The sequence below is a fragment of the Narcine bancroftii genome, chromosome 6 (assembly GCF_036971445.1).
Source record: "Narcine bancroftii isolate sNarBan1 chromosome 6, sNarBan1.hap1, whole genome shotgun sequence".
Lineage (NCBI taxonomy): Eukaryota > Metazoa > Chordata > Chondrichthyes > Torpediniformes > Narcinidae > Narcine > Narcine bancroftii.
In genome coordinates, this window is record NC_091474.1 from 109,284,176 (window position 1) to 109,308,189 (window position 24,014).

The window sequence follows — 24,014 nt, forward strand, 5'->3', positions numbered from 1 at the left end:
CTCTGATTCCCCGCCTCTGATTCTCCATATCTCATTCCCCACCTCTGAATCCCCATCTCTGATTCCCAGACTCTGATTCCCCACCTCTGATTCCCGGCCTCTTATTCCCAGCATCTGATTCCCGGCCTCTGATTCCCGGCCTTTGATTCCCCGCTTCTGATTCTGATTCCCTGCCTCTGATTCCCCATCTCTGATTCCGCACATCTGATTCCCTGCCTCTGATTCCCCACCTCTGATTCCCCATATCTGATTCCCCGCCTCTGTTTCCCCGCCTCTGATTCCCCGCCTCTGTTTCCCCATATCTAATTCCCCACCTCTGATGCCCCAACTCTGATGCCCCACCTCTGATTCCCCAGCTCTGATTCCCCGACTCTGATTCCCCGCATCCGATTCCCCATGTCTGATTCCCCGCCTCTGTTTCCCCGCCTCTGATTCCCCGCCTCTGTTTCCCCATATCTGATTCCCCGCCTCTGATTCCCCAGCTCTGATTCCCTGCCTCTGATTCCCCGCGTTCTATTCGCTGCCTCTGATTCCCCGCCTGTGATTCCCCATCTCTGATTCACCACCTCTGATTTCCCACCTCTGATTTCCCATATCTAATTCCCCGCCTCTGCTTGCCCGCCTCTCATTCCCCGCCTCTGTTTCCCCATATCTGATTCCCCGCCTCTGAATCCCCAACTCTGATTCCCTGCCTCTGATTCACCAGCTCTGATTCCCCGCCTTTGATTCCCCCCGTCTGATTCCCAGCCTCTGAATCCCTGTCTGATTTCCTGCCTCTGATTTACCGCCTCTGATTCCCGGCATCCGATTCCCTGCCTCTGATTCCCCGCCTCTGATTCCCCATCTCTGATTCCCCGCCTCTGACTCCCCGTGTCTGATTCCCTGCCTCTGATTCCCCGCCTCTGATTCCCCATATCTGATTCCCCGCCTCTGTTTTCCCGCCTCTGATTCCCTGCCTCTGATTCCCCATATCTGATTCCCCGCCTCTGATTCCCCAACTCTGATTCCCCGCCTCTGATTCCCCAGCTCTGAATCCCCGCCTCTGATTCCCCGCGTCTGATTCCCTGCCTCTGATTCCCCGCCTCTGATTCCCCATCTGTGATTCACAACCTCTGATGCCCCACCTCTGATACCCCATATCTGATTCCCCGCCTCTGTTTCCCCGCCTCTGATTCCCCGCCTCTGATTCCCCATATCTGATTCCCCGCCTCTGATTGGCCACCTCTGATTCCCCGCGTCTGATTCCCCGCCTCTGATTCCCCGCCTCTGATTCCCCATCTCTGATTCACCACCTCTGATTCCCAGCCTCTGATTCCCCATCTCTGATTCCACACATCCGATTCCCTGCCTATGATTCCCCACCTCTGATTCCCCGCCTCTGATTCCCCATATCTGATTCCCTGCCTCTGTTTCCCCGCCTCTGATTCCCCACCTCTGTTTCCCCATATCTGATTCCCCGCCTCTGATTCCCCAACTCTAATACCCCGCCTCTGATTCCCCAGCTCTGATTCCCCGCCTCTGATTCCCCGCATCTGATTCCCTGCCTCCGATTCCCCGCCTCTGATTCCAGGCCTCTGATTCCCAGCATCTGATTCCGGCCTATAATTCCCGGCCTCTGATTCCCTGCTTCTGATTCTGATTCCCTGCCTCTGATTCCCCATCTCTGATTCCGCACATCTGATTCCTTGCCTCTGATTCCCCACCTCTGATTCCGCATATCTGATTCCCCGCCTGGGTTTCCCCGCCTCTGATTCCCCGCCTCATTTTCCCAATATCTAAGTCCCCGCCTCTGATTCCCCAAATCTGATTCTCCACCTCTGATTCCCCAGCTCTGATTCCCCGCCTCTGATTCCCCGCATCTGATTCCCTGCATCTGATTCCAAGCCTCTGATTCCCTGCCTCTGATTCCCAACCTCTGATTCCCCACCTCTGATTCCCCATATCTGATTCCCCGCCTCTGTTTCCCCGCCTCGGATTCCCCGCCTCTGTTTCCCCATATCTGATTCCCGGCCTCTGATACCCCGCCTCTGATTCCCCGCCTCTGATTCCCTGCCTCTGATTCCCCATCTCCGATTCCGCACATCTGATTCCCTTCCTTTGATTCCCCGCCTCTGATTCCCCGCCTCTGATTCCCTGCCTCTGATTCCCAACCTCGGATTCCCCACCTCTGATTCCCCATATCTGATTCCCCGCCTCTGTTTCCCCGCCTCTGATTCCCCGCCTCTGATTCCCAACTCTGATTCCCCGCCTCTGATTCCCCAGCTCTGATTCCCCGTGTTTGATTCCCTGCCTCTGATTCCCTGCCCTGATTCCCCATCTCTGTTTCACCGCCTTTGATTCGCCACCTCTGATTCCCCATATCTGATTACCCGCCTCTGTTTCCCCGACTCTGATTCCCTGCCTCTGATTCCCAACCTCTGATTCCACACCTCTGATTCCCCATATCTGATTCCCCGCCTCTATTTCCCCATATCTGATTTCCGCCTCTGATTCCCCAACTCTGATTCCCCGCCTCTGATTCCCCAGCTCTGATTCCCCGACTCTGATTCCTGGAGTCCGATTCCCTGCCGCTGATTCCCCGCCTCTGATTCCCCATCTCTGATTCCCCGCCTCTGATTCCCCGTGTCTGATTCCCTGCCTCTGATTCCCCGCCTCAGATTCCCCGCCTCTGTTTCCCTGCCACTGATTCCCTGCCCCTGATTCCCCAATTCTGATTCCCCATATCTGATTCCCCGCCTCTGTTTCCCCGCCTCTGATTCGCCACCTCTGATTCCCCATATCTGATTCCCTGCCTCTGATTCCCCAACTCTGATTCACTGCCTCTGATTCCCCAGCTCTGAATCCCCGCCTCTGATTCCCCGCGTCTGATTCCCTGCCTCTGATTCCCCGCCTTGATTCCCCATCTCTGATTCACAACCTCTGATTCCCACCTCTGATTCCCTATATTTGATTACCCGCCTCTGTTTCCCCGCCTCTGATTCACTGCCTCTGATTCCCCACATCTGATTCCCCATCTCTGATTCCGCACAACCGATTCCCTGCCTATGATTCCCCGACTCTGATTCCCCACCTCTGATTCCCCAGCTCTGATTCCCCGCCTCTGATTCCCCGCGTCTGATTCCCTGCCTGTGATTCCCCGCCTCTGATTCCCCATCTCTGATTCCCCACCTCTGATTCCCCGTGTCTGATTCCCTTCCTTTGATTCCCCGCCTCTGATTCCCCGCCTCTGATTCCCTGCCACTGATTCCCCGCCCCTGATTCCCCACCTCTCATTCCCCATATCTTATTCCCCGCCTCCGTTTCCCCCCCTCTGATTCCCAGCCTCTGATTCCCCATATCTGATTCCCCGCCTCTGATTCCCCATATCTGATTCCCCGCCTCTATTTCCCCATATCTGCTTCGCCGCCTCTGATTCCCCAACTCTGATTCCCCGCCTCTGATTCCCCAGCTCTGATTTCCCGCCTCTGATTCCCGGCATCCGATTCCCTGCCTCTGATTCCCCGCCTCTGATTCCCCATCTCTGATTCCCCGCCTCTGATTCCCCGTGTCTGATTCCCTGCCTCTGATTCCCCGCCTCTGATTCCCCATATCTGATTCCCCGCCTCTGTTTTCCCGCCTCTGATTCCTTGCCTCTGATTCCCCATATCTGATTCCCCGCCTCTGATTCCCCAACTCTGATTCCCAGCCTCTGATTCCCCAGCTCTGAATCCCCGCCTCTGATTCCCCGCGTCTGATTCCCTGCCTCTGATTCCCCACCTCTGATTCCCCATCTGTGATTCACAACCTCTGATGCCCCACCTCTGATTCCCCATATCTGATTCCCCGCCTCTGTTTCCCCGCCTCTGATTCCCCGCCTCTGATTCCCCATATCTGATTCCACGCCTCTGATTGCCCACCTCTGATTCCCCGCGTCTGATTCCCTGCCTCTGATTCCCCGCCTCTGATTCCCCATCTCTGATTCACCATTCTGATTCCCAGCCTCTGATTCCCCATCTCTGATTCTGCACATCCGATTCCCTGCCTATTATTCCCCACCTCTGATTCCCCGCCTCTGATTCCCCATATCTGATTCCCTGCCTCTGTTTCCCCGCGTCTGATTCCCCACCTCTGTTTCCCCATATCTGATTCCCCGCCTCTGATTCCCCAACTCTAAAACCCCGCCTCTGATTCCCCAGCTCTGATTCCCCGCCTCTGATTCCCCGCATCTGATTCCCTGCCTCTGATTCCCCGCCTCTGATTCCAGGCCTCTGATTCCCAGCATCTGATTCCGGCCTCTGATTCCCGGCCTCTGATTCCCTGCTTCTGATTCTGATTCCCTGCCTCTGTTTCCCCATCTATGATTCCGCACATCTGATTCCTTGCCTCTGATTCCCCACCTCTGATTCCCCATATCTGATTCCCCGCCTGGGTTTCCCCGCCTCTGATTCCCCGCCTCTGTTTCCCAATATCTAAGTCCCCGCCTCTGATTCCCCAAATCTGATTCCCCACCTCTGATTCCCCAGCTCTGATTCCCCGCCTCTGATTCCCCGCATCTGATTCCCTGCATCTGATTCCAAGCCTCTGATTCCCTGCCTCTGATTCCCAACCTCTGATTCCCCACCTCTGATTCCCCATATCTGATTCCCCGCCTCTGTTTCCCCGCCTCGGATTCCCCGCCTCTGTTTCCCCATATCTGATTCCCGGCCTCTGATTCCCCGCCTCTGATTCCCCGCCTCTGATTCCCTGCCTCTGATTCCCCATCTCCGATTCCGCACATCTGATTCCCTTCCTCTGATTCCCCGCCTCTGATTTTCCGCCTCTGATTCCCTGCCTCTGATTCCCAACCTCGGATTCCCCACCTCTGATTCCCCATATCTGATTCCCCGCCTCTGTTTCCCCGCCTCTGATTCCCCGCCTCTGATTCCCAACTCTGATTCCCCGCCTCTGATTCCCCAGCTCTGATTCCCCGTGTTTGATTCCCTGCCTCTGATTCCCTGCCCTGATTCCCCATCTCTGTTTCACCGCCTTTGATTCGCCACCTCTGATTCCCCATATCTGATTCCCCGCCTCTGTTTCCCCGACTCTGATTCCCTGCCTCTGATTCCCAACCTCTGATTCCACACCTCTGATTCCCCATATCTGATTCCCCGCCTCTATTTCCCCATATCTGATTCCCCGCCTCTGATTCCCCAACTCTGATTCCCCACCTCTGATTCCCCAGCTCTGATTCCCCGACTCTGATTCCCGGCATACGATTCCCTGCCTCTGATTCCCCATCTCTGATTCCCCGCCTCTGATTCCCCGTGTCTGATTCCCTGCCTTTGATTCCCCGCCTCTGATTCCCCGCCTCTGATTCCCTGCCACTGATTCCCTGCCCCTGATTCCCCACCTCTGATTCCCCACATCTGATTCCCCGCCTCTGTTTCCCCGCCTCTGATTCCCCGCCTCTGATTCCCCATATCTGATTCCCTGCCTCTGATTCCCCAACTCTGATTCCCCGCCTCTGATTCCCCAGCTCTGAATCCCCGCCTCTGATTCCCCGCGTCTGATTCCCTGCTTCTGATTCCCCGCCTTGATTCCCCATCTCTGATTCACAACCTCTGATTCCCCACCCCTGATTCCCTATATTTGATTCCCCGCCTCTGTTTCCCCGCCTCTGATTCCCCGCCTCTGATTCCCCATATCTGATTCCCCGCCTCTGATTGCCCACCTCTGATTCCCAGCCTCTGATTCGCCAGCTCTGATTCCCCGCCTCTGATTCCCCGCATCTGATTCCCTGCCTCTGATTCCCCGCCTCTGATTCCCCATCTCTGATTCACCGCCTTTGATTCGCCACCTCTGATTCCCCATATCTGATTCCCCACCTCTGATTCCCGGCCTCTTATTCCCAGCATCTGATTCCCGGCCTCTGATTCCTGGCCTCTGATTCCCCGCTTCTGATTCTGATTCCCTGCCACTTATTCCCCATCTCTGAATCCGCACATCTGATTCCCTGCCTCTGATTCCCCACCTCTGATTCCCCATATCTGATTCCCCGCCTCTGTTTCCCCGCCTCTGATTCCCCGCCTCTGTTTCCCTATATCTAATTCCCCACCTCTGATGCCCCAACTCTGATTCCCCGCCTCTGATTCCCCAGCTCTGATTCCCCGCCTCTGATTCCCTGCATCCGATTCCCCATATCTGATTCCCCGCCTCTGTTTCACCGCCTCTGATTCCCCGCCTCTGTTTCCCCATATCTGATTCCCGCCTCTGATTCCCAACTATGAATCCCCTCCTCTGATTCCCCAGCTCTGATTCCCTGCCTCTGATTCCCCGCGTTCTATTCCCTGCCTCTGATTCCCCGCCTGTGATTCCCCATCACTGATTCACCACCTCTGATTCCCTACCTCTGTTTCCCCATATCTGATTCCCCGCCTCTGTTTCCCCAGCTCTGATTCCCCACCTCTGATTCCCCAGCTCTGATTCCCTGCCACTGATTCCCCGCCCCTGATTCCCCACCTCTGATTCCCCATATCTGATTCCCCGCCTCTGTTTCCCCAGCTCTGATTCCCTGCCTCTGATTCCCTGCCCTGATTCCCCATCTCTGTTTCAACGCATTTGATTCGCCACCTCTGATTCCCCATATCTGATTCCCCGCCTCTGTTTCCCCGCCTCTTATTCCCTGCCTCTGATTCCCAACCTCTGATTCCACACCTCTGATTCCCCATATCTGATTCCACGCTTCTATTTCCCCATATCTGATTCCCCGCCTCTGATTCACCAACTCTGATTCCCCGCCTCTGATTCCCCAGCTCTGATTCCCCGCCTCTGATTCCCGGCGTCCGATTCCCTGCCTCTGAATCCCCGCCTCTGATTCCCCATCTCTGATTCACCACCTCTGATTCCCCACCTCTGATTCCCCATATCTAATTCCCCGCCTCTGTTTTCCCACCTCTGATTCCCCGCCTCTGTTTCCCCATATCTGATTCCCCGCCTCTGAATCCCCAACTCTGATTCCCTGCCTCAGATTCCCAAGCTCTGATTCCCCGCCTTTGATTCCCCCCGTCTGATTCCCAGCCTCTGAATCCCCGTGTCTGATTTCCTGCCTCTGATTCCCCGCCTCTGATTCCCCATCTCTGATTCAACGCCTCTGATTCCCCACCTCTGATTCCCCATCTCTGATTCCGCACATCCAATTCCCTGCCTCTGATTCCCCAACTCTGATTCCCCACCTCTGATTCCCCAGCTCTGATTCCCCGCCTCAGATTCCCCGCGTCTGATTCCCTGCCTCTGATTCCCCGCCTCTGACTCCCTGCCTCTGATTCCCCATATCTGATTCCCCACCTCTGATTCCCCAACTCTGATTCCCCGCTTCTGATTCTCCAGCTCTGAATCCCCGACTCTGATTCCCCGAGTCTGATTCCCTGCCTCTGATTCCCCGCCTCTAATTCCCCATCTGTGATTCACAACATCTGATGCCCCACCTCTGATTCCCCATATCTGATTGCCCGCCTCTGTTTCCCCGCCTCTGATTCCCCGCCTCTGATTCCCCATATCTGATTCCCCGCCTCTGATTGCCCACCTCTGATTCCCCGCATCTGATTCACTGCCTCTGATTCCCCGCCTCTGATTCCCCATATCTGATTCACCACCTCTCATTCCCGGCCTCTGATTCCCCATCTCTGATTCCGCACATCCGATTCCCTGCCTATGATTCCCCACCTCTGATTCCCGCCTCTGATTCCCCATATCTGATTCCCTGCCTCTGTTTCCCCGCCTTTTATTCCCCACCTCTGTTTCCCCATATCTGATTCCCCGCCTCTGATTCCCCAACTCTAATACCCTGCCTCTGATTCCCCAGCTCTGATTCCCCGCCTCTGATTCCCCGCCTCTGATTCCCCGCATCAGATTCCCTGCCTCTGATTCCCCGCCTCTGATTCCAGGCCTCTGATTCCCAGCATCTGATTCCGGCCTCTGATTCCCGGCCTCTGATTCCCTGCTTCAGATTCTGATTCCCTGCCTCTGATTCCCCATCTCTGATTCCGCACATCTGATTCCCTGCCTCTGATTCCCCACCTCTGATTCCCCATATCTGATTCCCTACCTCTGTTTCCCCGCCTCTGATTCCCCGCCTCTGTTTCCCCATATCTGATTCCCCGCCTCTGATTCCCCAACTCATATTCCCCTCCACTAATTCGCCAGCTATGATTCCCCGCCTCTGATTCCCTGCGTCTGATTCCCTGCCTCTGATTCCCAGCCTCTGATTCCCCTTTTCTGATTCACCACTTCTGAATCCCCACCTCTGATTCCCCATCTCTGATTCCGCACATCCGATTCCCTGCCTCTGATTCCCCGCCTCTGATTCCCCGCCTCTGATTCGCAACCTCAAATTCCGCACCTCTGATTCCCCATATCTGATTCCCCGCCTCTGTTTCCCTGCCTCTGATTCCCGGCCTCTGTTTCCCCGTATCTGATTCCCCTCCTCTGATTCCCCAACTCTGATTCCCCGCCTCTGATTCCCCAGCTCTGATTCCCCGCCTTTTATTCCCGGCCTCTGATTCCCTGCCACTGATTCCCCGCCCCTGATTCCCCACCTCTGATTCCCCATATCTGATTCCCCGCCTCTGTTTCCCCAGCTCTGATTCCCCAGCTCTGATTCCCCAGCTCTGATTCCCTGCCACTGATTCCCCGCCCCTGATTCCCCACCTCTGATTCCCCATATCTGATTCCCCGCCTCTGTTTCCCCAGCTCTGATTCCCTGCCTCTGATTCCCTGCCCTGATTCCCCATCTCTGTTTCACCGCCTTTGATTTGCCACCTCTGATTCCCCATATCTGATTCCCCGCCTCTGTTTCCCCGCCTCTGATTCCCTGCCTCTGATTCCCAACCTCTGATTCCACACCTCTGATTCCCCATATCTGATTCCCCGCCTGTATTTCCCCATATCTGATTCCCCACCTCTGATTCCCCAACTCTGATTCCCCGCCTCTGATTCCCCAGCTCTGATTCCCCGCCTCTGATTCCCGGCGTCCGATTCCCTGCCTCTGATTCCCCGCCTCTGATTCACCATCTCTGATTCCCCGCCTCTGATTCCCCGTGTCTGATTCCCTGCCTCTGATTCCCCGGCTCAGATTCCCCGCCTCTGATTCCCTGCCACTGATTCCCTGCCCCTGATTCCCCACCTCTGATTCCCCATATCTGATTCCCCGCCTCTGTTTCCCCGCCTCTGATTCCCCGCCTCTGATTCCCCATATCTGATTCCCGGCCTCTGATTCCCCGCTTCTGATTCTGATTCCCCGCCTCTGATTCCCCGTGTCTGATTCCCTGCCTCTGATTCCCCGGCTCAGATTCCCCGCCTCTGATTCCCTGCCACTGATTCCCTGCCCCTGATTCCCCACCTCTGATTCCCCATATCTGATTCCCCGCCTCTGTTTCCCCGCCTCTGATTCCCCGCCTCTGATTCCCCATATCTGATTCCCGGCCTCTGATTCCCCGCTTCTGATTCTGATTCCCTGCCTCTGATTCCCCATCTCTGATTCCGCACATCTGATTCCCTGCCTCTGATTCCCCACCTCTGATTCCCCATATCTGATTCCCCGCCTCTGTTTCCCCGCCTCTGATTCCCCGCCTGTTTCCCCATATCTAATTCCCCACCTCTGATGCCCCAACTCTGATTCCCCACCTCTGATTCCCCAGCTCTGATTCCCTGCCTCTGATTCCCCACATCCGATTCCCCATGTCTGATTCCCCGCCTCTGTTTCCCCGCCTCTGATTCCCCGCCTCTGTTTCCCCATATCTGATTCCCCGCCTCTGATTCCCCAGCTCTGATTCCCTGCCTCTGATTCCCCGCGTTCTATTCGCTGCCTCTGATTCCCCGCCTGTGATTCCCCATCTCTGATTCACCACCTCTGATTTCCCACCTCTGATTCCCCATATCTAATTCCCCGCCTCTGCTTGCCCGCCTCTCATTCCCCGCCTCTGTTTCCCCATATCTGATTCCCCGCCTCTGAATCCCCAACTCTGATTCCCTGCCTCTGATTCACCAGCTCAGATTCCCCGCCTTTGATTCCCCCCGTCTGATTCCCAGCCTCTGAATCCCTGTCTTATTTCCTGCCTCTGATTCCCCGCCTCTGATTCCCCATCTCTGATTCACTGCCTCTGATTCCCCACATCTGATTCCCAATCTCTGATTCCGCACAACCGATTCCCTTCCTCTGATTCCCCGACTCTGATTCCCCACCTCTGATTCCCCAGCTCTGATTCCCCGCCCCTGATTCCCCGCGTCTGATTCCCTGCCTGTGATTCCCCGCCTCTGATTCCCCATCTCTGATTCCCCACCTCTGATTCCCCGTGTCTGATTCCCTTCCTTTGATTCCCCGCCTCTGATTCCCCGCCTCTGATTCCCTGCCACTGATTCCCCGCCCCTGATTCCCCACCTCTGATTCCCCATATCTTATTCCCCGCCTCTGTTTCCCCCCCTCTGATTCCCAGCCTCTGATTCCCCATATCTAATTCCCCGCCTCTGATTCCCCATATCTGATTCCCCGCCTCTGATTCCCCGTGTCTGATTCCCTGCCTCTGATTCCCCGCCTCTGATTCCCCATATCTGATTCCCCGCCTCTGTTTTCCCACCTCAGATTCCCTGCCTCTGAATCCCCATATCTGATTCCCCGCCTCTGATTCCCCAACTCTGATTCCCCGCCTCTGATTCCCCAGCTCTGAATCCCCGCCTCTGATTCCCCGCGTCTGATTACCTGCCTCTGATTCCCCGCCTCTGATTCCCCATCTGTGATTCACAACCTCTGATGCCCCACCTCTGATTCCCCATATCTGATTCCCCGCCTCTGTTTCCCCGCCTCTGATTCCCCTCCTCTGATTCCCCATATCTGATTCCCCGCCTCTGATTGCCCACCTCTGATTCCCCGCGTCTGATTCCCCGCCCCTGATTCCCCGCCTCTGATTCCCCATCTCTGATTCACCACCTCTGATTCCCAGCCTCTGATTCCCCATCTCTGATTCCGCACATCCGATTCCCTGCCTATGATTCCCCACCTCTGATTCCCCGCCTCTGATTCCCCATATCTGATTTCCTGCCTCTGTTTCCCCGCCTCTGATTCCCCACCTCTGTTTCCCCATATCTGATTCCCCGCCTCTGATTCCCCAACTCTAATACCCTGCCTCTGATTCCCCAGCTCTGATTCCCCGCCTCTGATTCCCCGCATCTGATTCCCTGACTCTGATTCCCCGCCTCTGATTCCAGGCCTCTGATTCCCAGCATCTGATTCCGGCCTCTAATTCCCGGCCTCTGATTCCCTGCTTCTGATTCTGATTCCCTGCCTCTGATTCCCCATCTCTGATTCCGCACATCTGATTCCTTGCCTCTGATTCCCCACCTCTGATTCCCCATATCTGATTCCCCGCTTGGGTTTCCCCGCCTCTGATTCCCCGCCTCTGTTTCCCAATATCTAAGTCCCCGCCTCTGATTCCCCAAATCTGATTCCCTACCTCTGATTCCCCAGCTCTGATTCCCCGCCTCTGATTCCCCGCATCTAATTCCCTGCATCTGATTCCAAGCCTCTGATTCCCTGCCTCTGATTCCCAACCTCTGATTCCCCACCTCTGATTCCCCATATCTGATTCCCCGCCTCTGTTTCCCCGCCTCGGATTCCCTGCCTCTGTTTCCCCATATCTGATTCCCGGCCTCTGATTCCCCGCCTCTGATTCCCCGCCTCTGATTCCCTGCCTCTGATTCCCCATCTCCGATTCCGCACATCTGATTCCCTTCCTCTGATTCCCCACCTCTGATTCCCCGCCTCTGATTCCCTGCCTCTGATTCCCAACTCTGATTCCCCGCCTCTGATTCCCCAGCTCTGATTCCCCGTGTTTGATTCCCTGCCTCTGATTCCCTGCCCTGATTCCCCATCTCTGTTTCACCGCCCTTGATTCGCCACCTCTGATTCCCCATATCTGATTACCCGCCTCTGTTTCCCCGACTCTGATTCCCTGCCTCTGATTCCCAACCTCTGATTCCACACCTCTGATTCCCCATATCTGATTCCCCGCCTCTATTTCTCCATATCTGATTCCCCACCTCTGTTTCCCCGCCTCTGATTCCCCGTCTCTGATTCTCCATATCTCATTCCCCACCTCTGAATCCCCATCTCTGATTCCCAGACTCTGATTCCCCACCTCTGATTCCCGGCCTCTTATTCCCAGCATCTGATTCCCGGCCTCTGATTCCCGGCCTCTGATTCCCCGCTTCTGATTCTGATTCCCTGCCTCTGATTCCCCATCTCTGATTCCGCACATCTGATTCCCTGCCTCTGATTCCCCACCTCTGATTCCCCATATCTGATTCCCCGCCTCTGTTTCCCCGCCTCTGATTCCCCGCCTCTGTTTCCCCATATCTAATTCCCCACCTCTGATGCCCCAACTCTGATGCCCCATCTCTGATTCCCCAGCTCTGATTCCCCGACTCTGATTCCCCGCATCCGATTCCCCATGTCTGATTCCCCGCCTCTGTTTCCCCGCCTCTGATTCCCCGCTTCTGTTTCCCCATATCTGACTCCCCGCCTCTGATTCCCCAGCTCTGATTCCCTGCCTCTGATTCCCCGCGTTCTATTCGCTGCCTCTGATTCCCCGCCTGTGATTCCCCATCTCTGATTCACCACCTCTGATTTCCCACCTCTGATTCCCCATATCTAATTCCCCGCCTCTGCTTGCCCGCCTCTCATTCCCCGCCTCTGTTTCCCCATATCTGATTCCCCGCCTCTGAATCCCCAACTCTGATTCCCTGCCTCTGATTCACCAGCACTGATTCCCCGCCTTTGATTCCCCCCGTCTGATTCCCAGCCTCTGAATCCCCGCCTCTGATTCCCCATCTCTGATTCCCCGCCTCTGATTCCCCGTGTCTGATTCCCTGCCTCTGATTCCCCGCCTCTGATTCCCCATATCTGATTCCCCGCCTATGTTTTCCCGCCTCTGATTCCCTGCCTCTGATTCCCCATATCTGATTCCCCGCCTCTGATTCCCCAACTCTGATTCCCCGCCTCTGATTCCCCAGCTCTGAATCCCCGCCTCTGATTCCCCGCGTCTGATTCCCTGCCTCTGATTCCCCGCCTCTGATTCCCCATCTGTGATTCACAACCTCTGATGCCCCACCTCTGATACCCCATATCTGATTCCCCGCCTCTGTTTCCCCGCCTCTGATTCCCCGCCTCTGATTCCCCATATCTGATTCCCCGCCTCTGATTGCCCACCTCTGATTCCCCGCGTCTGATTCCCCGCCTCTGATTCCCCGCCTCTGATTCCCCATCTCTGATTCTCCACCTCTGATTCCCAGCCTCTGATTCCCCATCTCTGATTCCGCACATCCGATTCCCTGCCTATGATTCCCCACCTCTGATTCCCCGCCTCTGATTCCCCATATCTGATTCCCTGCCTCTGTTTCCCCGCCTCTGATTCCCCACCTCTGTTTCCTCATATCTGATTCCCCGCCTCTGATTCCCCAACTCTAATACCCCGCCTCTGATTCCCCAGCTCTGATTCCCCGCCTCTGATTCCCCGCATCTGATTCCCTGCCTCTGATTCCCCGCCTCTGATTCCAGGCCTCTGATTCCCAGCATCTGATTCCGGCCTCTAATTCCCGGCCTCTGATTCCCTGCTTCTGATTCTGATTCCCTGCCTCTGATTCCCCATCTCTGATTCCGCACATCTGATTCCTTGCCTCTGATTCCCCACCTCTGATTCCCCATATCTGATTCCCCGCCTGGGTTTCCCCGCCTCTGATTCCCCGCCTCTGTTTCCCAATATCTAAGTCCCCGCCTCTGATTCCCCAAATCTGATTCTCCACCTCTGATTCCCCAGCTCTGATTCCCCGCCTCTGATTCCCCGCATCTGATTCCCTGCATCTGATTCCAAGCCTCTGATTCCCTGCCTCTGATTCCCAACCTCTGATTCCCCACCTCTGATTCCCCATATCTGATTCCCCGCCTCTGTTTCCCCGCCTCGGATTCCCCGCCTCTGTTTCCCCATATCTGATTCCCGGCCTCTGATTCCCCGCCTCTGATTCCCCGCCTCTGATTCCCTGCCTCCATTCCCCATCTCCGATTCCGCACATCTGATTCCCTTCCTCTGATTCCCCGCCTCTGATTCCCCGCCTCTGATTCCCTGCCTCTGATTCCCAACCTCGGATTCCCCACCTCTGATTCCCCATATCTGATTCCCAGCCTCTGTTTCCCCGCCTCTGATTCCCCGCCTCTGATTCCCAACTCTGATTTCCCGCCTCTGATTCCCCAGCTCTGATTCCCCGTGTTTGATTCCCTGCCTCTGATTCCCCGACTCTGATTCCCTGCCTCTGATTCCCAACCTCTGATTCCACACCTCTGATTCCCCATATCTGATTCCCCGCCTCTATTTCCCCATATCTGATTTCCGCCTCTGATTCCCCAACTCTGATTCCCCGCCTCTGATTCCCCAGCTCTGATTCCCCGACTCTGATTCCCGGAGTCCGATTCCCTGCCGCTGATTCCCCGCCTCTGATTCCCCATCTCTGATTCCCCGCCTCTGATTCCCCGTGTCTGATTCCCTGCCTCTGATTCCCCGCCTCTGATTCCCCGCCTCTGTTTCCCTGCCACTGATTCCCTGCCCCTGATTCCCCAATTCTGATTCCCCATATCTTATTCCCCGCCTCTGTTTCCCCGCCTCTGATTCGCCACCTCTGATTCCCCATATCTGATTCCCTGCCTCTGATTCCCCAACTCTGATTCACCGCCTCTGATTCCCCAGCTCTGAATCCCCGCCTCTGATTCCCCGCGTCTGATTCCCTGCCTCTGATTCCCCGCCTTGATTCCCCATCTCTGATTCACAACCTCTGATTCCCACCTCTGATTCCCTATATTTGATTACCCGCCTCTGTTTCCCCGCCTCTGATTCACTGCCTCTGATTCCCCACATCTGATTCCCCATCTCTGATTCCGCACAACCGATTCCCTGCCTATTATTCCCCGACTCTGATTCCCCACCTCTGATTCCCCAGCTCTGATTCCCCGCCTCTGATTCCCCGCGTCTGATTCCCTGCCTGTGATTCCCCGCCTCTGATTCCCCATCTCTGATTCCCCACCTCTGATTCCCCGTGTCTGATTCCCTTCCTTTGATTCCCCGCCTCTGATTCCCCGCCTCTGATTCCCTGCCACTGATTCCCCGCCCCTGATTCCCCACCTCTGATTCCCCATATCTTATTCCCCGCCTCCGTTTCCCCCCCTCTGATTCCCAGCCTCTGATTCCCCATATCTGATTCCCCGCCTCTGATTCCCCATATCTGATTCCCCGCCTCTATTTCCCCATATCTGCTTCGCCGCCTCTGATTCCCCAACTCTGATTCCCCGCCTCTGATTCCCCAGCTCTGATTTCCCGCCTCTGATTCCCGGCATCCAATTCCCTGCCTCTGATTCCCCGCCTCTGATTCCCCATCTCTGATTCCCCGCCTCTGATACCCCGTGTCTGATTCCCTGCCTCTGATTTCCTGCCTCTGATTCCCCATATCTGATTCCCCGCCTCTGTTTTCCCGCCTCTGATTCCTTGCCTCTGATTCCCCATATCTGATTCCCCGCCTCTGATTCCCCAACTCTGATTCCCAGCCTCTGATTCCCCAGCTCTGAATCCCCGCCTCTGATTCCCCGCGTCTGATTCCCTGCCTCTGATTCCCCGCCTCTGATTCCCCATCTGTGATTCACAACCTCTGATGCCCCACCTCTGATTCCCCATATCTGATTCCCCGCCTCTGTTTCCCCGCCTCTGATTCCCCGCCTCTGATTCCCCATATCTGATTCCCCATCTCTGATTCACCACCTCTGATTCCCAGCCTCTGATTCCCCATCTCTGATTCCGCACATCCGATTCCCTGCCTATGATTCCCCACCTCTGATTCCCCGCCTCTGATTCCCCATATCTGATTCCCTGCCTCTGTTTCCCCGCGTCTGATTCCCCACCTCTGTTTCCCCATATCTGATTCCCCTCCTCTGATTCCCCAACTCTAATACCCCGCCTCTGATTCCCCAGCTCTGATTCCCCGCCTCTGATTCCCCGCATCTGATTCCCTGCCTCTGATTCCCCGCCTCTGATTCCAGGCCTCTGATTCCCAGCATCTGATTCCGGCCTCTGATTCCCGGCCTCTGATTCCCTGCTTCTGATTCTGATTCCCTGCCTCTGTTTCCCCATCTATGATTCCGCACATCTGATTCCTTGCCTCTGATTCCCCACCTCTGATTCCCCATATCTGATTCCCCGCCTGGGTTTCCCCGCCTCTGATTCCCCGCCTCTGTTTCCCAATATCTAAGTCCCCGCCTCTGATTCCCCAAATCTGATTCCCCACCTCTGATTCCCCAGCTCTGATTCCCCACCTCTGATTCCCCGCATCTGATTCCCTGCATCTGATTCCAAGCCTCTGATTCCCTGCCTCTGATTCCCAACCTCTGATTCCCCACCTCTGATTCCCCATATCTGATTCCCCGCCTCTGTTTCCCCGCCTCGGATTCCCCGCCTCTGTTTCCCCATATCTGATTCCCGGCCTCTGATTCCCCGCCTCTGATTCCCCGCCTCTGATTCCCTGCCTCTGATTCCCCATCTCCGATTCCGCACATCTGATTCCCTTCCTCTGATTCCCCGCCTCTGATTTTCCGCCTCTGATTCCCTGCCTCTGATTCCCAAACTCGGATTCCCCACCTCTGATTCCCCATATCTGATTCCCCGCCTCTGTTTCCCCGCCTCTGATTCCCCGCCTCTGATTCCCAACTCTTATTCCCCGCCTCTGATTCCCCAGCTCTGATTCCCCGTGTTTGATTCCCTGCCTCTGATTCCCTGCCCTGATTCCCCATCTCTGTTTCACCGCCTTTGATTCGCCACCTCTGATTCCCCATATCTGATTTCCCGCCTCTGTTTCCCCGACTCTGATTCCCTGCCTCTGATTCCCAACCTCTGATTCCACACCTCTGATTCCCCATATCTGATTCCCCGCCTCTATTTCCCCATATCTGATTCCCCGCCTCTAATTCCCCAACTCTGATTCCCCGCCTCTGATTCCCCAGCTCTGATTCCCCGACTCTGATTCCCGGCATACGATTCCCTGCCTCTGATTCCCCATCTCTGATTCCCCGCCTCTGATTCCCCGTGTCTGATTCCCTGCCTTTGATTCCCCTCCTCTGATTCCCCGCCTCTGATTCCCTGCCACTGATTCCCTGCCCCTGATTCCCCACCTCTGATTCCCCACATCTGATTCCCCGCCTCTGTTTCCCCGCCTCTGATTCCCCGCCTCTGATTCCCCATATCTGATTCCCTGCCTCTGATTCCCCAACTCTGATTCCCCGCCTCTGATTCCCCAGCTCTGAATCCCCGCCTCTGATTCCCCGCGTCTGATTCCCTGCCTCTGATTCCCCGCCTTGATTCCCCATCTCTGATTCACAACCTCTGATTCCCCACCTCTGATTCCCTATATTTGATTCCCCGCCTCTGTTTCCCCGCCTCTGATTCCCCGCCTCTGATTCCCCATATCTGATTCCCCGCCTCTGATTGCCCACCTCTGATTCCCAGCCTCTGATTCGCCAGCTCTGATTCCCCGCCTCTGATTCCCCGCATCTGATTCCCTGCCTCTGATTCCCCGCCTCTGATTCCCCATCTCTGATTCACCGCCTTTGATTCGCCACCTCTGATTCCCCATATCTGATTCCCCACCTCTGATTCCCGGCCTCTTATTCCCAGCATCTGATTCCCGGCCTCTGATTCCTGGCCTCTGATTCCCCGCTTCTGATTCTGATTCCCTGCCACTTATTCCCCATCTCTGATTCCGCACATCTGATTCTCTGCCTCTGATTCCCCACCTCTGATTCCCCATATCTGATTCCGCGCCTCTGTTTCCCCGCCTCTGATTCCCCGCCTCTGTTTCCATATCTCTAATTCCCCACCTCTGATGCCCCAACTCTGATTCCCCGCCTCTGATTCCCCAGCTCTGATTCCCCGCCTCTGATTCCCTGCATCCGATTCCCCATATCTGATTCCCCGCCTCTGTTTCACCGCCTCTGATTCCCCGCCTCTGTTTCCCAACTATGAATCCCCTCCTCTGATTCCCCAGCTCTGATTCCCTGCCTCTGATTCCCCGCGTTCTATTCCCTGCCTCTGATTCCCCGCCTGTGATTCCCCATCACTGATTCACCACCTCTGATTCCCTACCTCTGATTCCCCATATCTAATTCCCCGCCTCTGTTTGCCCGCCTCTGATTCCCCGCCTCTGTTTCCCCATATCTGATTCCCCGCCTCTGAATCCCCAACTCTGATTCCCTGCCTCAGATTCCCCAGCTCTGATTCCCCGCCTTTGATTCCCCCCGTCTGATTCCCAGCCTCTGAATCCCCGTGTCTGATTTCCTGCCTCTGATTCCCCGCCTCTGATTCCCCATCTCTGATTCACCGCCTCTGATTCCCCACCTCTGATTCCCCCTCTCTGATTCCGCACATCCAATTCCCTGCCTCTGATTCCCCAACTCTGATTCCCCACCTCTGATTCCCCAGCTCTGATTCCCCGCCTCAGATTCCCCGCGTCTGATTCCCTGCCTCTGATTCCCCGCCTCTGATTCCCTGCCTCTGATTCCCAACCTCTGATTCCCCACCTCTGATTCCCCATATCTGATTCCCCGCCTCTGTTTCCCCGCCTCGGATTCCCCGCCTCTGTTTCCCCATATCTGATTCCCGGCCTCTGATTCCCCGCCTCTGATTCCCCGCCTCTGATTCCCTGCCTCTGATTCCCCATCTCCGATTCCGCACATCTGATTCCCTTCCTCTGATTCCCCGCCTCTGATTTTCCGCCTCTGATTCCCTGCCTCTGATTCCCAAACTCGGATTCCCCACCTCTGATTCCCCATATCTGATTCCCCGCCTCTGTTTCCCCGCCTCTGATTCCCCGCCTCTGATTCCCAACTCTGATTCCCCGCCTCTGATTCCCCAGCTCTGATTCCCCGTGTTTGATTCCCTGCCTCTGATTCCCTGCCCTGATTCCCCATCTCTGTTTCACCGCCTTTGATTCGCCACCTCTGATTCCCCATATCTGATTTCCCGCCTCTGTTTCCCCGACTCTGATTCCCTGCCTCTGATTCCCAACCTCTGATTCCACACCTCTGATTCCCCATATCTGATTCCCCGCCTCTATTTCCCCATATCTGATTCCCCGCCTCTGATTCCCCAACTCTGATTCCCCGCCTCTTATTCCCCAGCTCTGATTCCCCGACTCTGATTCCCGGCATACGATTCCCTGCCTCTGATTCCCCATCTCTGATTCCCCGCCTCTGATTCCCCGTGTCTGATTCCCTGCCTTTGATTCCCCGCCTCTGATTCCCCGCCTCTGATTCCCTGCCACTGATTCCCTGCCCCTGATTCCCCACCTCTGATTCCCCACATCTGATTCCCCGCCTCTGTTTCCCCGCCTCTGATTCCCCGCCTCTGATTCCCCATATCTGATTCCCTGCCTCTGATTCCCCAACTCTGATTCCCCGCCTCTGATTCCCCAGCTCTGAATCCCCGCCTCTGATTCCCCGCGTCTGATTCCCTGCCTCTGATTCCCCGCCTTGATTCCCCATCTCTGATTCACAAGCTCTGATTCCCCACCTCTGATTCCCTATATTTGATTCCCCGCCTCTGTTTCCCCGCCTCTGATTCCCCGCCTCTGATTCCCCATATCTGATTCCCCGCCTCTGATTGCCCACCTCTGATTCCCAGCCTCTGATTCGCCAGCTCTGATTCCCCGCCTCTGATTCCCCGCATCTGATTCCCTGCCTCTGATTCCCCGCCTCTGATTCCCCATCTCTGATTCACCGCCTTTGATTCGCCACCTCTGATTCCCCATATCTGATTCCCCACCTCTGATTCCCGGCCTCTTATTCCCAGCATCTGATTCCCGGCCTCTGATTCCTGGCCTCTGATTCCCCGCTTCTGATTCTGATTCCCTGCCACTTATTCCCCATCTCTGATTCCGCACATCTGATTCTCTGCCTCTGATTCCCCACCTCTGATTCCCCATATCTGATTCCCCGCCTCTGTTTCCCCGCCTCTGATTCCCCGCCTCTGTTTCCATATCTCTAATTCCCCACCTCTGATGCCCCAACTCTGATTCCCCGCCTCTGATTCCCCAGCTCTGATTCCCCTCCTCTGATTCCCTGCATCCGATTCCCCATATCTGATTCCCCGCCTCTGTTTCACCGCCTCTGATTCCCCGCCTCTGTTTCCCAACTATGAATCCCCTCCTCTGATTCCCCAGCTCTGATTCCCTGCCTCTGATTCCCCGCGTTCTATTCCCTGCCTCTGATTCCCCGCCTGTGATTCCCCATCACTGATTCACCACCTCTGATTCCCTACCTCTGATTCCCCATATCTAATTCCCCGCCTCTGTTTGCCCGCCTCTGATTCCCCGCCTCTGTTTCCCCATATCTGATTCCCCGCCTCTGAATCCCCAACTCTGATTCCCTGCCTCAGATTCCCCAGCTCTGATTCCCCACCTTTGATTCCCCCCGTCTGATTCCCAGCCTCTGAATCCCCGTGTCTGATTTCCTGCCTCTGATTCCCCGCCTCTGATTCCCCATCTCTGATTCACCGCCTCTGATTCCCCACCTCTGATTCCCCCTCTCTGATTCCGCACATCCAATTCCCTGCCTCTGATTCCCCAACTCTGATTCCCCACCTCTGATTCCCCAGCTCTGATTCCCCGCCTCAGATTCCCCGCGTCTGATTCCCTGCCTCTGATTCCCCGCCTCTGATTCCCTGCCTCTGATTCCCCATATCTGATTCCCCGCCTCTGATTCCCCAACTCTGATTCCCCGCTTCTGATTCCCCAGCTCTGAATCCCCGCCTCTGATTCCCCGCGTCTGATTCCCTGCCTCTGATTCCCCGCCTCTGATTCCCCATCTGTGATTCACAGCCTCTGATGCCCCTCCTCTGATTCCCCATATCTGATTCCCTGCCTCTGTTTCCTCGCCTCTGATTCCACACCTCCGTTTCCCCATATCTGATTCCCCGCCTCTGATTCCCCAACTCTAATACCCCGCCTCTGATTCCGCAGCTCTGATTCCCCGCCTCTGATTCCCCGCATCTGATTCCCTGCCTCTGATTCCACGCCTCTGATTCCAGGCCTCTGATTCCCAGCATCTGATTCCGGCCTCTGATTCCCGGCCTCTGATTCCCTGCTTCTGATTCTGATTCCCTGCCTCTGATTCCCCATCTCTGATTCCGCACATCTGATTCCCTGCCTCTGATTCCCCACCTCTGATTCACCATATCTGATTCCCCGCCTCTGTTTCCCCGCCTCTGATTCCCCACCTCTGTTTCCCAATATCTAAGTCCCCACCTCTGATTCCCCAAATCTGATTCCCCACCTCTGATTCCCCAGCTCTGATTCCCCGCCTCTGATTCCCCGCATCCTATACCCTGCATCTGATTCCAAGCCTCTGATTCCCTGCCTCTGATTCCCAACCTCTGATTCCCCACCTCTGATTCCCCATATCTGATTCCCCGCCTCTGTTTCCCCGCCTCGGATTCCCCGCCTCTGTTTCCACATATCTGATTCCCGGCCTCTAATTCCCTGCCTCTGATTCCCCATATCTGATTCCCTGCCTCTGATTCCCCAACTCTGATTCCCCGCCTCTGATTCCCCAGCTCTGAATCACCGCCTCTGATTCCCCGCGTCTGATTCCCTGCCTCTGATTCCCCGCCTTGATTCCCCATCTCTGATTCACAACCTCTGATTCCCCACATCTGATTCCCTATATTTGATTCCCCGCCTCTGTTTCCCCGCCTCTGATTCCCCGCCTCTGATTCCCCATATCTGATTCCCCGCCTCTGATTGCCCACCTCTGATTCCCAGCCTCTGATTCGTCAGCTCTGATTCCCCGCCTCTGATTCCCCGCATCTGATTCCCTGCCTCTGATTCCCTGCCTCTGATTCCCCATCTCTGATTCACCACCTTTGATTCGCCACCTCTGATTCCCCATATCTGATTCCCCACCTCTGTATCCCCGCCTCTGATTCCCCGCCTCTGATTCTCCATATCTCATTCCCCGCCTCTGAATCCCCATCTCTGATTCCCGGACTCTGATTCCCCTCCTCTGATTCCCGGCCTCTTATTCCCAGCATCTGATTCCCGGCCTCTGATTCCCGGCCTCTGATTCCCCGCTTCTGATTCCCTGCCTCTGATTCCCCATCTCTGATTCCGTACATCTGATTCCCTGCCTCTGATTCCCCACCTCTGATTCCCCATATCTGATTCCCCGCCTCTGTTTCCCCGCCTCTGATTCCCCGCCTCTGTTTCCCTATATCTAATTCCCCACCTCTGATGCCCCAACTCTGATTCCCCGCCTCTGATTCCCCAGCTCTGATTCCCCGCCTCTGATTCCATGCATCCGATTCCCCATATCTGATTCCACGCCTCTGTTTCCCCGCCTCTGATTCCCCGCCTCTGTTTCCCCATATCTGATTCCCGCCTCTGATTCCCAACTATGATTCCCCGCCTCTGATTCCCCAGCTCTGATTCCCTGCCTCTGATTCCCCGCGTTCTATTCCCTGCCTCTGATTCCCCGCCTGTGATTCCCAATCACTGATTCACCACCTCTGATTCCCTACCTCTGATTCCCCATATCTAATTCCCCGCCTCTGTTTGCCCGCCTCTGATTCCCCGCCTCTGTTTCCCCATATCTGATTCCCCGCCTCTGAATCCCCAACTCTGATTCCCTGCCTCAGATTCCCCAGCTCTGATTCCCCGCCTTTGATTCCCCCCGTCTGATTCCCAGCCTCTGAATCCCAGTGTCTGATTTCCTGCCTCTGATTCCCCGCCTCTGATTCCCCATCTCTGATTCACCGCCTCTGATTCCCCACCTCTGATTCCCCATCTCTGATTCCGCACATCCAATTCCCTGCCTCTGATTCCCCAACTCTGATTCCCCACCTCTGATTCCCCAGCTCTGATTCCCCGCCTCAGATTCCCCGCGTCTGATTCCCTGCCTCTGATTCCCCGCCTCTGATTCCCTGCCTCTGATTCCCCATATCTGATTCCCCGCCTCTGATTCCCCAACTCTGATTCCCCGCTTCTGATTCCCCAGCTCTGAATCCCCGCCTCTGATTCCCCGCGTCTGATTCCCTGCCTCTGATTCCCCGCCTCTGATTCCCCATCTGTGATTCACAACCTCTGATGCCCCACCTCTGATTCCCCATATCTGATTCCCCGCCTCTTTTTACCCGCCTCTGATTCCCTGCCTCTGATTCCCCATATCTGATTCCCCGCCTCTGATTGCCCACCTCTGATTCCCTGAGTCTGATACCCTGCCTCTGATTCCCCGCCTCTGATTCCCCATCTCTGATTCACCACCTCTGATTCCCGGCCTCTGATTCCCCATCTCTGATTCCGCACATCCGATTCCCTGCCTATGTTTCCCCACCTCTGATTCCCCGCCTCTGATTCCCCATATCTGATTCCCTGCCTCTGTTTCCCCGCCTCTGATTCCCTACCTCTGTTTCCCCATATCTGATTCCCCGCCTCCGATTCCCCAACTCTAATACCCCGCCTCTGATTCCCCAGCTCTGATTCCCTGCCTCTGATTCCCCATCTCCGATTCCGCACATCTGATTCCCTTCCTCTGATTCCCCGCCTCTGATTCCCCGCCTCTGATTCCCTGCCTCTGATTCCCAACCTCTGATTCCCCACCTCTGATTCCCCATATCTGATTCCCCGCCTCTGTTTCCCCACCTCTGATTCCCCGCCTCTGATTCCCAACTCTGATTCCCCGCCTCTGATTCCCCAGCTCTGATTCCCCGTGTTTGATTCCCTGCCTCTGATTCCCTGCCCTGATTCCCCATCTCTGTTTCACCGCCTTTGATTCGCCACCTCTGATTCCACATATCTGATTCCCCGCCTCTGTTTCCCCGACTCTGATTCCCTTCCTCTGATTCCCAACCTCTGATTCCACACCTCTGATTCCCCATATCTGATTCCCCGCCTCTATTTCCCCATATCTGAATCCCCGCCTCTGATTC